This window comes from Patagioenas fasciata, chromosome 5 (assembly GCF_037038585.1).
Source record: "Patagioenas fasciata isolate bPatFas1 chromosome 5, bPatFas1.hap1, whole genome shotgun sequence".
NCBI lineage: Eukaryota > Metazoa > Chordata > Aves > Columbiformes > Columbidae > Patagioenas > Patagioenas fasciata.
In genome coordinates, this window is record NC_092524.1 from 30,588,286 (window position 1) to 30,604,628 (window position 16,343).

Below are 16,343 nucleotides of genomic sequence, written 5' to 3' on the forward strand. Positions count from 1 at the left end.
CCAGCTTCACAATTATCTCAGCAATCTTTATCTGGCTCTCATGTGCGTAATGCTGATTTCATGAAATATTCACACATTATTTTCTTCACATGATCCTGACTCATTCAGTGCCCTGGAAGTCGCATCCTTAGTTCTGACATTTTGCAGACTTTGAATGATTGATTAAAGCATTTGAATAACATACTTCAAAACATAAGGGTGGTGGTTGTTAAATGTAATTATTGTTGTTTAAATGTAATTATTTTTACATCATGACTAATTATAAATGGATATTATTAATGGAAGAACAAAATCTGTTTATCAGGGTTTGAATTCTGCAGCCATCAGGAATAAACACACCAGGTAATGAGTTTGGCAACAAAATGCCAGCCTTAGGCAGAGATCAAATTTAGCACCGCCCTTTCTCTTTGTATCACGCTTCCTTCCTCCCACAAGCTCAGCCCACTCAAAACCTGTATAACTTCTTTCTATAAAAGGATGTGCCTGTTTCTGCTCAGTTTTGTAAAACATATGCCTTTATTTGCTAAATATGTTCCTGAGTAGGAACTCTCTCGATGGATTTATAGGCCCGTTTTATCACTCTTACTGGGATGGGTGGGAATGGAAGAGCTGAAAAAGTTGGGGTTTGATTTAGAGTGAAGGGGAAGAGGTTTGCGGTGAATGACCTGCAAACAGGAGAGCAGAGAGAAGTGGGATAGTGAGTGGGAGACTCTGGGTGAGCTGATGATGTGGAAAAGCACCATGGTCCCCAGGCAAACAGCTCCCTGGAAGAACAGGTGCTTCCCCCAGTTTCCCCTCTTAATGGTTGTGTTCAGAAAGGAAAAGAGTGGGAAAGAATGAATATTCTTTTTCTCCCTTATATAAGATCCCTGAATCTTTAATGAACTCTTGCTGCCCAACACTCAGCTTTCAAAAAAACCACCAACTGACTAGCCAACAAACAGAAGATCATTTGTAGGTGAAAAAAAGCAGGTGGAACGAGTGGCAAATAATTTTTCCGCAAAACTTCACCATGTGATTTGGGCATCTCCGCTTCAAATTATATTTTCAAAATTAAGATACTCAAATTTGACTTGCATAGAAACAACTTCAGCACAGTAGACATGAGATCTGCCTCTCTTGGATAAAGGATGGGTTTTGCACTTAACGAACACAATAACACTTTTTTTTTCCAGCCGTATCACAATGTTGGCTCATTTCTGAGATATTCACAAACACCATCAGGTTTCCTTCAAAACTGCTCCAGTCAAAATGTCTTTTTCCACTTAGAAATAAATGTCAATGACCTATTTCCCCTGCATGTGTTCTCTTTCATTTGTTCAGAGCCCCAGCGCCCTTGGTTGCCTCTGCATTACTTCTGTATTCTTTCCTGGGTTTGCAACATTATTATATCTAATGTCAAATGGCAAATTTCATTTGTGTGATGTTTCCTCTGCTCGGCCCATTAACTAAAACACATCTTGCAGCTGGGAATTGGGCACCACATCTGTTATAGTAGCAGGAATTTCAAATGAAGGGTTGAAACTTGGCTGTGCCTTGATCTGCTCATGAACCCCCAAAAAACACAATCTAAACCCACCATGTGCACCCAAATGCTTCCAGACTCTGGCTGCAAGATTGTACAAGCCCACCAAAGGTTTACCTTATGCGCTGGTTAATGTGTTTGCAACCTTTGTATACAGATTCCTGAAAAATATCTAATAGGTGAGAGAAGATATTTTTGAGCTTCTCAATGACTTGGGAACCAACCACTCAATTCAGTATCAGTTCGAAAGGAAGATTGATTTTGTGAAAGTATAAATCTATACCTAATTAGGCATCTGCCTTTTTACATCCTTCACGGACTTCTCAGCTGTATTGGTACAAGTTTTCAGTGACGTTACCACGCCCAGTGAATGCTGATCACTGCTGTGACTGAGCACCCCTCAAGGCCAAGACTTCAGCCACAGAAATTTTAGCCTAGGGCTACAGTAGAGTGCTGATTAACATCACCTTTTGTTTACCCTTTTAATTAGTTTCTGTTACACGGTTACAGCTGCCATCAAGTTCATCCAGTCTCACCCATCTGTATGTGCCCACACTGCCTATAGCTCATGGGGTTTTGCTTGTTTCTTTTTTTCTTCAGCATTTGTTCCATTATCTTACAGTGGATTGCACACCTTCTGCATGGTAATCTCCAGAATCACCTTTGGTCTAAGCCGCACCGAGCTGTTTTGTTTGGCGATACTATTGAGTATATCCATAGGCTGAAGGACCATATGCAGCCGTTATTTTTAAGCTCTTAAGCTTGTAAGTACCACTGTAGCTTCCCACTAAGTCGGCAATTGGTAAGATTGCAGTTCTGTGATGGTCAACAATATGCTTGCCCCAGAGTCCTGCTGGGTACGGAGGTTTTGTGCAAGCAGCACTGAACAGGCACAGAAACGTTTATGAGCCACGTTTAACTGCACCGCACCCTGGGCATTTACACGTAGCTCGAACCACCCTCAGAACATCGCACCCCGCCGCAGGCGAGCCCCTTTCTCCGTGATTTGCGAACGCCGCTGGGCGGAAAGGAGGAAAAAAGACGAGGCCGCGGAGGCACCGGCTGCTGCACCGGGACGCCCCGGGCTGCTGCGGCGGCCCCGCTGGCGCACACGGCAGCCTGACGGCGCTGCGGGCGGCGGAAGGGGGTGCGCCCGGCGCCACCCGTCCCCCGCGCGGGAAGCCAGCGGCGGGCAGCGACCCCCCGCGCCCTAACGGGGCCGCCAGCGGCGCCGCAGCCACGGGAGGAGAGCGCCCACGGGAGGCGCCGGCGGGGACCGCGCCATCGCCGCCCCGCGCAGCCGAGCCCCCCGCGGCAGCGGAACCGGCCCGGTCACCCGTGGCCCCTCGCCACCGGCCCGGGGACAGCGGCCGCTCGCCCGCCAACGGCGAACGCGGGCCTCTGCGGCCCACGCGCGAGCAGCGTGTTTCCCTCGCGCAAGGGCGGGGAAGGGGCAGGAAGGGCGTGGCCCGGCGGAGGGGAGCGGAAGTGCGTCGGCGGGCGGCCCCGGCCAATGGGCAGCGCGCCGCTGGCGGGCGTCGCGAGGCAGCTTCACCGCGGCCGCCGCCGGCTGCGCCCCCCGCCTCCCGGACGGGCGCTCCGGTACTCGCCTTGCGGGGGTGGCCCCACCGCGAAGAGGGTGAGCGAGAGGAAGTGGGCAGGAAAAACGGGAGCGGCCCACGTGATGGGCTGCTGCAGCCAATGAAGACGGCAGGAGGTTGCGCGTGGCAGGCGAAGGCCACAGGAGCCGCGAGCGGGGCGCGTGAGCCAGGGTGTTGCTGGGCGCCCAGCGCCGCGTGGAGCTGCCGGCGGGAGGCAGGTAGGAGTCCGTGGGCCCGGGAGCGCTGCCCGCCGCCCCCTCCCCCCCACCCCGGGTTTGAAGTTTTATTCGAGGAGGTGGCGTGAGGTGTGCGCGTCACGTGAACGCGGCGGCCCAATCACACGTGCGCACTCCCCTTCGGCCGGGCAGGCAGCGTTTGAGGCGCGGGGGTTGCGGGCTTGCTGAGCGGCCGTGGCGGGGGACAGCGGGCGGGCTGCCCTGTCTCCTCACCCACCCCCACGCCGCTTCGTCTGGTGTCGCGGGCAGACGGGGAGCTGGGGGGGATGTTGGGCAGTGGCTGGCAGTCACCTGACGTGGGGGAGGGCTAAAGGGACCGAGCAGCGCCGCGGCTCCGCATCCGGGCTCTCCGGCCGGGAAGGGTCGGGTGAGGCCCGGCCCCGACCAGCTGCAGCCTCCCAGAGCCATCCCGCTCCGGGGGACCGTCCCCCGGCGGGGGCGTGGCCGGCGCTACCCGGGAGACCGGGGCTGGGCTGCCCGCGCCTCGCCCCGCCCCATCCCAGCGGGAAAACCTTTCCCGGGGACCTGCCCCGGTGTCGGGGGACGTGTCCAGCCCACTGCGCGCTCGGCGCCACAGAAGGGGGGTGGAGTGGGTTGTGGGAGTGGCAGCGGGGCCTCTCAGGCGGGCGCGCCGAGGCGGAGCGTAACGGCTCGGCGGAGCGGCCCTAGTGCGGCCGCTGGCCCGCGGCGGCGCGCGTGCGCCTTAGCACGTCGCGTGAGGCGGCCGTTGGTGGCGGGAGGGGGCAGCACTCCCCCTTCACCCCCGCTCCCGCCGCCCTGCCCGGCCAGCGCTCGTTCCCCGCGGCTCGGCTGCCCGCCTCAGGGCCACCGCCGCTGTTGTGGTGTCTTCCAGCTTTCCCCCGACGGAGGCCGAGCGCCACCGAGCCGAGGTCGTGGCAGCGTGGCGCGGGAGACGGCTTCGTGTGGTGGGATTGCACACTCGGCTGGCCGGGGTTGTTGTTGTATGTACCGCCGGGGGAAGCCGAATAAATAAACAACGGTGTCTTCCCAGAAGGGCGATGTAGTGCCGGTGTTGGATTCGGTGGTTGTTGGTGGCCTTAGATACCTCAGTAGTTGATAAGCAGTTTACACGGGTTAATAAATGGTAAGGTGAGCTCAGTTTGCGGCGGTAGACATGACGGTTAGCAGTTATTTCGTCTGCCTGGTTAGATGACTGGTTCCCAGTAGTGTGGTTTGAATTTCTTGCTTAGATTCTTAAGATGTCAAACCTTACTCGGTCACACTACCTTACTCCTAACATGTAGTGTCTGAACTAATGGGTGGTCTTTAATTGCACTTGACAGAGCGGGCTAAAGCCCTGAAGATTTGAAGTTGCTACAGACTTGGAAAATTGAAGGTTGTTTAAAGAAGAGGGCAGGCTGATGCATTGGTCTTGCCACTTTAAGGTGTTTTTCCAGATAAAGCCCCTCATTCTGGCTGTAGCACCTTTCAGTGCCCTCAGGCACAGTTCCTTGTCAGTCTGTAGTGAGAACCAGAATCCATAATTGATTCTGCTCGAAAAGTGTTGCAGTGAGTGAGCTTTTTTGTGCATGTGTTTGTGTTTATGTGGGGGGGCGGGGAAAGCATCATTCTTAGAGATGGGCAGTGTTCATTCACTTACATATTCTGTCTGGCAGCAGCTGGCTATTAATCTCACCTACTGTTTGCTCAGTGGTGGTGCAGATGCTATTGTGCCTGCCATGGGAGGGAAACTGACCGGAGGAAACCAATGTTAGTTCCACTTGTGGATAAAATTGCTTGGTTGCCTACCAGAAAAAAAAAATTCTCTTTGAGATTATGCCACTGCTTCATTTACACTCAAATGAACTAAATCGTTTCTGAAGTATGTGTTGTGTATGTTGGCTTTTTAAAACATAATTTCCTAAGGAATGGGAAGTCCAAGACATTCTTTTTACAAACACAATGAAATAGGTCTTTGCCTACAGGAGCGAAAACGAACTCTTATGTAAGAAGAGGCTGTTGTCTGTTTGCTGTTTCATAGACAGCAGAGGATCTGCTAAAAAATTCAGCCATGGTATACACATAGGTAATGGTACTATTACCTGTGACATCAGCAGGGCTTACTCAGTGTCTTGTTCTTCCATAATTAAGGATGTGGTGTGGTGTGCTTTTGGGGATTTTTTGGCGTGTGTGTTGGGTGACTTTAGAATAAAGAACTGAATGATGGTGGTGGAATTGCTCCTCTCTCTCTGCAGAAAGATGGAACATGCTTTCACTGTTGGATTATGTTAATAGTACCTATGATAAATCCTTGATATATCTTTTTTCTGAACTGGATAAGGAAGAATGCAGTGAGAATGATATGGGTGAGAAGAATGATGAAGGCTTGCCATGAGAAGAAAGCAACCAGAAGAAATTATTATTATTATTTTTTTTAATCAAGCTCAAATCAGAAAGGCAGTAAGGGATGTGAACAGCATAAAAGACAGAAAATGAATGTGGGAGCCAGATAAAACACATCTACAGTAAAAAAAATATGCTTGCGGTCATTGTTGCAGTCCCTATCTTCAGGAGAAGACAATTTGGAGAATGACAAGATTATGACCTAATTACCATTAAACAAATACTTGTGATGATGGAATTCTGCTGTTTTGCTAACCCTTGCAGTATAGTGCCTTCTGGTAATACGATGTGGTCTGCCTGACCCCAGGGTGAGTCAATAATGAAGATGAATTTAAACTTGGAACCCATCACCAACAGTCTGGTACTTTAATTGTTGTTACTCTCCTTTGTTACTATAACTTAAAAGAGGAATAGAGATTCCCTCACATTTCTAATTTGATGCGCCATTGGTGACACTGTAGCAATGAGTATTGCTATAAGACAACAGCTGAATGAGTAGGATAGTCCTGACCTCAGATGAGTCCTTTTTTACTTTATTTGTTTTGCTGATTTTTTTTTTTTCTATGATGTGGACAAGATCCCCAGCTGACAATTCATCATGTATGTGATGAATGTTCCTCGTGATGGCCATAAAGGGACTGAAATTCATCAAAATGGTGTTGCTGCTGCTGCTGGCTTGTTTCTGCCAGTGTTGTGTGGCAAAGAGCACAAAACATTGCTTTATTCTTTTATTTTGTAATTTTTAGTAATTGAAATAATAGCATATTGAAAAATACACAGCAATCATTGAATGTATGAGTAGCAGTCATATCAATGACTTTCTGTTAAAATATGGAAAGTAACGTAAAATACATTGCTTTAGATGTTGAAATAATAACATTGTATAGAGGTAAAAAACAATTATTTGTAGAGAACGCTGACTTTTTTCCCTACTTTCTCACCAGTGGTTCAAACTTTATATAATATTGTGTGTTTCCGTTTTGCAGTCTTCAGTATTTGGGAAGTTTTTTGTATTTCCTGGAAGTTCAGGTAACTCTTGGGAGATGGAGAGTATTGTGCGCTGTACATTGTGGGATTAATGCTGTTAAACAAAGCACCAACTTTATGGAGGACTGAAAGTTCAGTCTCTTGTGGCAAAGTATTAGTATTGGAGAGGTGAAGCAGACATTTCCCTCCTCCTCCCCCCCGCCACCCCCCCCAAGTGTTTGCCCTCTTCCTCCAATAGAAGCTGCTGCTTTCCCGGGGCTGTAGCTGGCAGTTGGTGAAGCACTTCCTGAACTACTGCCTATTCATCCTGCCACAGTTAGGGTTCCAAGCCTTAAGAAGGGAGTTTGCTTTTAGTATAAAGTAATTAAGAAGTGAATTTAGTTTTAGCGTGAAGTAATTCTCTGGGCTGAAATCTGATGGTGCACAAGCTGTGTCTTACTTGCTGTGGGGACGATGCATTCTTTGTGCATCTGGAGCACATGTTTTAGCATGTTTGCATCAGCAAGAAAACTTGAATCTGGACAAGCAGATTTCTTGCCTTCTATTTTTCTATGCAACAGTCCATTTCTTGCAATTTTTTAAAATCTAACATTTTTAACCTAGATTCTGCCACCACTTATACCTTTAATCTTCTTGACCCTGGATTATAGTTCCTCAATATAGCTAAAGGAAGAATTTATGCTACTTTTCTATCATAAATAAAACAGTGTGAACTTTTTTTTAACGTGGATTTGGGCTGGGAATCTGTTGCCTAAGGACAGGGGTCTGGAGCTGTCATAGATGCTGCAAGTTATTGGAGACATCTGTGTAGAGCAAACATTCAACTCTGGGAAGCAAATACTCTTCCAGGGAAGCAGTTGGAGGCCAGTGGGGCCCACTTATGGTATAGAAAATAAGATTAGATACCCTTCTGTAGGCAGTTTAATCCAATGCAGAGTTTCAGAATTAACAGACCTTGTGGGGTGCTACTGTGTTAATTGTTCTCCAAAGTGGCAAAACATTGGCTAAAGGAAGTATATTTTTGTATTTTAACCCTTCTAGTGTGCACATTACACAGCACTTCAGACTACAACGTCACTAGGTTTTCAAGTCTCTCCAATTTTGTTTGTTTGTTTTATGGCCAAAACTTGGGACTTTGATTGTCAGGGCTGCCTGGTCATAGTAATAAATTTGTAGACTAGAGCTCTGCTGACTGACTGCTGATGGGGTGTAATACACAGGCACAGTTGGTTCTGATAGCTGTTGTTTTCAGCTGGCCAGTCTGATTTCAGCCAGTGCTCATTTTTAGTAAGTGAATTTGAGAGCCAAAAGCCTCCTTTATGCTCCAGTAGTACTGCCTTTCAAAGTGTATCATATGACAGCAATGTCCTGTTGTACCTCTCCTTGTGTAATGGAGATCTTTGTATTTGAACTGAAAAGGGGATGCTAACAAAAATTGTAGTTGGCACCTCTTTTATGTTTTCCACAAGTTGGCAACTGTTATGTTCTGCTTAAATGTGTCTGCAACATATGTTGCTCTCCCACCTAGCAATTTATCTGGACTCCTGGGCTCTGAAAGTTACAGGCTGTGTGTAACTTACAGTGTGTAGGCTTGAACTTGCATTTTAAGCTTTGTAGGCATTACTGTGAGAAGGAATGTGATTTACTGGGTACTGAAATGCAGTTTGGAAAGACTGTCGTTCATACTTTCAAGGTGCTGCAGAGCAGGGAATATGTTTGAAAGAAGCATTTTGGAGAAGAGAGTAATTCTTGGTAGTGAACTTAAGTGCTTCAAGTATGACCATCACATTGCTAGTTAGTATAAAGTAACTCCCTCAGATCATGAAGGGCAGTATTCAGTTGTTGCAAACCAGTTCATTTACATGCTGCCAGTTGATGTTTAGCACAAACAAGGCCTTAAAACTGGTGTTTGTACTGATCTAAATGGGATGTAGTCCTTATGAAGTACTCCTGTTGCTTGACAGCTATAAGCTGCTCAGAACTGGGTTACTTAAGCCGGAGGGAATCTGTGGTACTGCTGTGACTTCTACTGGTGGATTTGTTCTCTTTACAAACTAGAGGTTCTGCTTTTGCTGCAGGCAAGGATTTTTACCTGCGTTGGGTAAAATGGTAGCAAAATCCCTGGCAGTGTCAACAGTCTCTGCTGTTGATTCTGTTACTGTCAGGGAACATGTGGCTTGTGGGCCATGAATGTGGTGCTGTCTGCTATTCAGTTTGGTGTGTCTGCTCGTAGTCACATGAATGGCCTTCTTGCTGAAGAGAAAAAAAGAGACTTATTTCTGTATTGTCACTGTTCAGAAACATCACTTTAAACAAAATAGTGTATCAGTGTATCCTGTGGCCCTAAAACGTGATGACTGCTATACTTAACGTGATTGTTGTAGGTATAAAATGAGTATTCCTGATCCATCTTTGACAATGTGGCTTAGTTTTTTAAATCAGTGTAATTAAATTTACTGTGCTGGATTGGACAGCTTGATGCTACTGCAGCTCTGTGCTCTCAGGTATAAACAGTAGCAAGGCTGAAAATGTATTCCTGGTAGGCACAAGCACACAGAGCACTCATATATATGACATATAAATGCGTACACGTCTGGCCACATAGATCAGGCAGACACACAGATATTCACAGGAACAGACAGCAGCGACAGCCTTATCCTGCTCCCTTCCCTATCTGAGCCAGATGAAGGTCTGTCAGTGAGAGTGTGTGTGCACATACATATATATAAGGTTGGTGCAAAAGTAGTTGCCGTTTTTGCATTGTTGAGGTTAGCTATTTGATATTGGAATACATTTTTACATGTGGTTACATTATGCATCATTTTAATGTGCTTTTCTTGCTTTGTTTTTTTTTGATACTGACTTATTACTTGCTGTTAATTTGATATTTATTTTAGATTATGGAAATGATGTTAGTAAAAAATGGAAGCAGTTTTCTTATTCAAGTTCAAAATGGGTTGTAAAGCAGTGGAGACAACTCACAATATCAACAATGCATTTGGCCCAGAACCTGCTAACAAATGCACAGTGCAGTGGTGGTTCAAGAAGTTTCGCAAAGGAGACAAGAACCTTGAAGATAAGCGTAATGTCTGGCCATCAGAAGGTGACAGTGACCAATTGAGAGCAATCATTGAAGCTGATTCTCTTACAACTACATGAGAAGTTGCTGAAGAACTCAAGCAAATTGGAAAGGTAAAAAAGCTCTGTAAGTGGGTGCCGCATGAGCTGACCAAAAAAAAAAAAAATTTGTCGCTTTGAAATGTCATCTTCTATGCAGCAACAATGAACCATTTCTCGATTGGATTGTGATGTGCAATGAAAAGTGTATTTTATATGACAGCTGGCAACAACCAGCTCAGTGGTTGACTGAGAAGAACCTCCAAAGCACTTCCCAAAGCAAACTTGCACAAAAAAAACCCGTCTTGGTTGCTGTTTGGTGGTCTGCTGCCGGTCTGATCCACTACAGCTTTCTGAATCCCAGTGAAACGATTTCATCTAAGAAGGGTGCTCAGCAAATTGATGAGATGCACTGAAAACTGCAACGCCTGCAGCTGGCATTGGTCAACAGGGAGGGCCCAATTCTTCTCCACAACAATGCCTAACCACATGTCACATAACCAATGCTTCAAAAGTTGAACGAATTGGACTATGAAGTTTTGTGTCATCTGCCATATTCACCTGACCTCTTGCCAACCAGCTACCACTTCTTCAAGCATCTTAGCTTTTTGCAGGGAAAATGCTTCCACAACCAGCAGGATGCCGAAGATACTTTCCAAGAGTTTGTCAAATCCTGAAGTATGATTTTTTATTCTACAGGAATAAACTAATTTCTCTCTCATTGGCAAAAATGCGTTGATTGTAGTGGTTCCTATTTTGATTAATAAAGATGTGTTTGAACCTAGTTATAATGATTTAAAATTCATGGTCCAAAACCACAATTACTTTTGCACCAACCTAATATATATTTATATATACCAACACATATATGTGCAAGGTAGATTTCATCCAGATGCTGGGCTTACACACTCAGTCTGCCCTGTAGCTGGATCCCAGATCCCAGTCTCCCCAGTTGCTGGCTTCTGGACAGTTAAGCCCCTGGGGCCTCAGGTGCCGATACATGTGGTCTCTCTCTCAGCTGACTGGGACTATCCTGGTTCCCTGATGATCAACACCCCTCTGCTCCATATGACCTTGGCCTTTAGAGAGGCACAATGTATGATGTGCATACACACACAGCTGGTGCCACTCCTCTGGTCCCTCCATAGTCAGGTCCTTTGTCAAGCTGCACACACTGCCACCACCCCTGGTTTATAGCTAAACTGGAGTGCTTTCGTGATTCCTTTCTTCCGCTTCCCATTTGCTATATAAAACATCAATGCACTTGGCTGTTAGCCTTGCCTTTTCTTGTGCAAAGATATTTTAGAAACTTACAAGAGAGAATCATCTTATGAAGTTGTTTTAGAGAACGGCTGAACATGACCCTTAACAAAAAAGAGTACCGTCTCATTGTGATTTTTCGTATCTCCTCCTAATTCCTCTGTTGCCAGCATTTGGGCTGTTTCATTTCCACCATGCCAACCTTATTTAGTGTATGGGTGTTGTGATGTCATCCCAGCTTGCTCACTACCCCCAGTGGGATGGGAGAGAGAACTGGAAGGGTAAAGGTAAGAAAACTTTGGGGTTGAGATAAAAATGGTTTGATACATAAAGCAAAAGCTCTGCATGCAAGCAAAGCAAAACAAGGGATTCATTTACCACTTCCCATGGGCAGACGGGTGTTCAGCAACCTCCAGGACAGCAGGGCTCCATCACGTGTCATGATTACTTGGGAGGACAAATGCCATCACTCCGAATGTCTCCCCATTCCTTCCTCTTCCCCCAGTCTTATATACCGAGTATATTGGTCAGTTGTGGTTGTGTCCACAAATGCAAAACATGGCTCCATACTAGCTACTATGAGGAAAGTTAACTCTCCCAGACAAAACCAGCATAGTGAGGCTAAAGCTTCCCTTTTGCCTCTGTCTGTGCTATGCCTCCTTTATGAATTGCTAGAAGTAGCAAAATCACAGTCTTGCATTCTTTCATATTTGCAGAGTTTTCTGTTTAAGCAGTTTCTCTGTACTAGGAAATGTGTTTAATCCCCCCTTTTTTCAGCCTGAGTTCATTATTCCAGTTGAAAGGGAAAAAATACTCCATGGTTTTCTCCTACAGATCTACCTGTGTTACTGTTTGGATACACATTTTTCCAAGTGTCTTAAAAATTTGTTTTCTTTAGTTACGTGCTTCTGAGATGATCTCCCACAGCAGATACCTCTGTTGCCAAGAAACCTTCAAGGGGGTGTCTGGTCTCTGTAATGTTGCTCTTGTTTTGCCAATTTCCTGCAACCTAAGGCACAACTGTGTTACACTGAGGATCAGTCCTAGTGAAGCTACCGTCTGCAGTAGGCAGTACAAAATTCTGATCTACTGGTGAGTCTGGACCTTGGTGTCTGCCTGCTAATAACTCTGATGTCCTGACTTCCTGGCACTCCCATGTAAATATCTGTTTGTTTGTAATAGATGCAGTGTTGCAAAATACCTATCCCTAATGGAAGGAAGGGTGGACAGGGCTTCATGGAGGTGTTAACCTGCAGCCATGCTGCATTTTGGTGTGAAATCCCTTAACGTTCAGAGTTGTGTTTTAGTGAGCCTATTCTCAGAAGTTTACAAAATGTTATCTCCTTGACATCTGTGAAGGACTGCCAGTTTAGGGGTGGTGTGGCAGACTGCTTGGTTAGGTGCTGAGGGCAGGAAGATTCTGATAAGGTCGAGGTGGTGCTAAGTGAGGTTGTTTTTGAACTAGTTTGCCTTACCTGACACAGGACACCATGCTGTGGGCACTTGGTTAACCTGGGGTATGGTTTGGCAACTTCATCTTAGCTGTATGAAAGTTCATGGGGCACTTCTGCAGCTTTGGTGTTGTAGAGTCAAATTCTGCCTTGAGTGTTGGCCAACCAGTGAAAACTCGTGCAGAGGGAGGGAGACGGATCCCGGTTTTAGCGTTACCTCCTCGGCTGACGTTTTCCCCAGGGAGGCAGCAGGTGTGGGTATCCGTGTTGGTGCCTCAGTGTCAGCTCTCCCGAGTGGCTCGGAGGTGTGGTGCGCGTTGTCCTGGCAGAGGAGAACGGTGGCGCGTTCCCGCTCCGGCCTGCCCGCCCGGAGGCTCCCCTGGCGCTCCCGGTGCGCCGTGGCGCGGAGGTCGCGGAAGAGCCAGGTGAGCGGCCGGGCTCTGCTGGGCCCGGTCCAGAGCGCGGCGCTCGCCGACTCTGCTCAGCTCGGGTGGCCGCCGGTCGCGCAACACACCGGCGCCGCCCCCCGGCCGTCGTGTGCCAACGCGGGAGGCGTCCCTGCTGCCGGCGGGTCTCGGCCCAGACCCGTGACCTGAGGCGGAGCCCGGGGTCTCTGACGGGGGGAGCGGTGCGGCGGGCGCCTCGCCTGCTCTCGTCGGGCGGCAGCGGCGGGGGGCGGGGCCGCTCGGAGCCCCGCGGGGCTTCGAAGGGGGCGGCTGCCGGTGCCGCCGCGGCGCGCGCGGGGAAGCGCCGTGCCCGTTCGAGAAGCTTCCCCGCGCGCGGCGTGGGGCCGGGCCAGACGCCGGGCCCTGCTCTCGGCGCGGGCACGTGACGGGCAGATGGGAGGGAGGGGGGCACGAACCGGAGCGCGCCTGCGCGCGCTGCAGCGCGGTGACGTCACCACGGTGCGCACGCACGTTGTCCCCAGCTGGCGGACACACGGTCCGCGTGAGGAAAAAGGAAGTGGGAGGCCCCTCGCCTCGCCGTACGGTAACTACCGGGGAGCGGGGGCGTGCAGGGGTCTCCGATTCCCAGCACCGGCCGTACCGCGCGCTAACTTATCGCGCCTCCTGTCTGCCGCCTCAACTGCGAAAATTAACACCAGGCGTAGCCACGAGGTGACGGGGCCCGGGCCCGCGAGCCGCTCCTCAGCGGCGACGCGAGGCGCCACCTCGGGGTCGCCCCGTGGCTGCCCCGCCGTGCGCGCTGCGGGGACGGGGCCGCCTCGGTAGCGCCGGCGGCGCCGCATCCCTGTCGCCGGGCAGGGTCGGGTGCTGGTGAAGAGCGGCGCGACTTTTCTACGTGTGTTTGTCCTTCAGCCCTCCGCCTCCACCGGGCACCGCAGGCGGCGGTTCCGGCCCCCGCTGCTCAGGGAAGGGCTCAGGCAGCTCCCGACTGGGAGCCGTCCGGCGGCGAGAAGGAGGGCATTCAAAGCGACAAGTGCGCCGCTCGACCCGTGGCTGTGATGCCACCTGCCCCGGGCGGGGCGCTCGCTGCATCGGGAGCAGCGTGTCGGGTCGGGGCCGCCCCTCTCGGATGGGCGGGCGGGCGGGCGGCACCGCTGCCGCAGTGTTGAACAGCAGCGCCGCGCGTTCAGCGCTCGCTGCCATTGGACCCGGCGCCGGTCTCCCGTCGGCAGCGCGGCGGCCGTTGGCGGGCTGTGCCGCCGTCTCGCGCTACGCAGCTCCTCTGCCGTGGGACGTCACCGCTCCCTGCGCCTAACGGGGCTTGCCTTCGGCACGGGAAATCGTGCAGAACTCCTTGCCCGTGAGCGCTCTGTACCTAATTTGTGGTCTGTTTGTAGGTTGGGATATTGGGGGTGTGGGTTTTTTTGTTGTTTTTTTTTTGTTTGTTTGTTTGGTTTGGTTTGGTTTTAACATTTTTTCCCACATCTGATTATCTTCTTGTATTAGCACATCTCAGTGCAGCTTTTCAGTATTTTTAACCGCTGTTATCTAGTTAGATGTTGCTTCTCAAATATAAGGTCTGTATATGGGTAAAATAGTGAAGTATCTGAAGCTGATTAGAACTTCAGCCTCCACAAATACACACTTTTTCCTGGAAATATTGGATTAGAAAGTCTGTGCTGTAATAGAATAGGCTAGTAAGTATAAGACCAAATGTAATAAAACATGTGAAATTGATCTCACAATAGACCATGTTAGTGCTGAAATAAGGTAGTTTTCAGCTACTGTAATTGCACATAATCACATTGTAACCACACACATCTTTGAATTGGTATTGTGAGTGGTGTTTATGGCAGAAATAACTGTAACAGCACAGTGTAAGAACTTTAAATATTGGAAAACAGAAATTGTGAGTCAGTAGCTCTCTGTATGCATAGAATTTATGCTGAATGCGTGGTTATTGAGCTTTTTTGAATTTATTTCTGGCATGTGGAATTTCTACCTCAAGTAAACTAAAAGTTAGAGGCTTTGTGCGTATCTTACACTACCAAAATAATTTCAAATCGGGTTTATTTCTTTCATGAGCTAATACAGCAGTCTTCAGCTTCCTCACAAGAGGAGGAGGAGGGGCAGGTGCCGAACTCTTCTCTTTAGTGATCAATGACAGAACCCAAGGGAATGGCAGGAAGATGTGCCAGGGGAGGTTCAGGTTGGACATTAGGAAAAGATTCTTCACCCAGAGGGTGATGGAGCACTGGAACAGGCTCCCCAGGGAGGTGTCATGGCCCCAAGCCTGACAGTGTTCAAGAAGAAACTGGACAAAGCCCTCAGACACATGGTGTGAACTGTGGGGTTGTCATGTGCAGGGACAGGATTTGGACTTGATGATTCTTGTGGGTCCCTTCCAACTCAGGACATTCTATGATTCTATATATATTGCACAGCATTAATATGAACTCACTTTGTGATTGTATGTTCAATATAGATACAAACATGCTGTATGTATACGTAGAGAGGATAAGCTGGTAGAAAATCACATACAACTTAGGATGTGATTTCTTTCTCCCCACTCTATTTATCTGATTTTTTGACAGAGATTAAGCTAATCATAACAGTACAAATGTTTTCTTATTTGATTTAAACAATTTCCATAATTGTATAAGATAGAGGTAACTAAGGTTGGCTATTGCTTCACATTCGTCCACTTAATCTTAGCTGCATGGCCTTTTGGGGGGTTAATTTGTCTATTTTTACCCAAAGCTTAGTCATTTGAACTATTTTTTCCCCCTTCTGTTCTTTGTCTCTGTTTTGGGCAGACATTTGGAAGTTCTTGTAGTTGGGCAGGGGAGGGGGGCAAAGAAATGTCAACTACACAAATTTGGACTTTTTCAATAAAGAAATACAGGGGAGGCATTTTTAACATTTTTTTTTTAACCTTTTTCCTTTCTTTCCTTTTTTTCATCTTTGAGGAGTTTTGGTCCTTTGGGAACTCTTTCTGGAAAGAGCAAATAACTTCTGCCTTGGTGTCAGAGATGTGTGTACCATTTGCTTTTCTGAAAACTGCATGTTTTGCCAAAGGCTTTTTATTAAGCAAATGATTTGAAGAGTTGAGACAATATCAAAACATAGAGCACTTTGGAATATCAAGCAAAGCAAGGAGTCCTGTTATGGCAGAGCATTATATGAAAATACAGTTTAAAGGCGTCGTAGCCCTCCTTTCTATAAGGCCTAAATTATATACACACAGGCAACCTTGATTTGATATATCCTAATTGTGCTCGATTTTATAATACTGATTGTCTTTTAGGTTTTTAATGTGAGAACTGTGACAAAAATTTTCTCATGAGACTTATTCAAATACAGTCTAAAGTGATAATTTTAACTGTGTTTTCCTT

General features: G+C 47.9%; 1 protein-coding gene across 10 annotated transcripts in view; it reads left to right on the forward strand.

The window, feature by feature from the left end:
• The first annotated feature begins 3,035 nt into the window (after positions 1–3,035).
• The window catches only part of MGA (MAX dimerization protein MGA), a 62,079-nt gene continuing 48,771 nt past the window's right edge, over positions 3,036–16,343 (forward strand). For 3 of the 10 annotated variants that reach the window (XM_071809194.1, XM_065840179.2, XM_065840180.2), the window contains exon 1: positions 3,041–3,344. The gene's annotated coding sequence lies outside the window, so the exon portion shown is untranslated. Of the gene's footprint in view, positions 3,345–13,423; positions 13,532–14,160; positions 14,309–16,343 lie in introns of those variants that run through there. The other 7 variants (XM_065840172.2, XM_065840177.2, XM_071809195.1 and 4 more) reach the window with 6 other exon arrangements.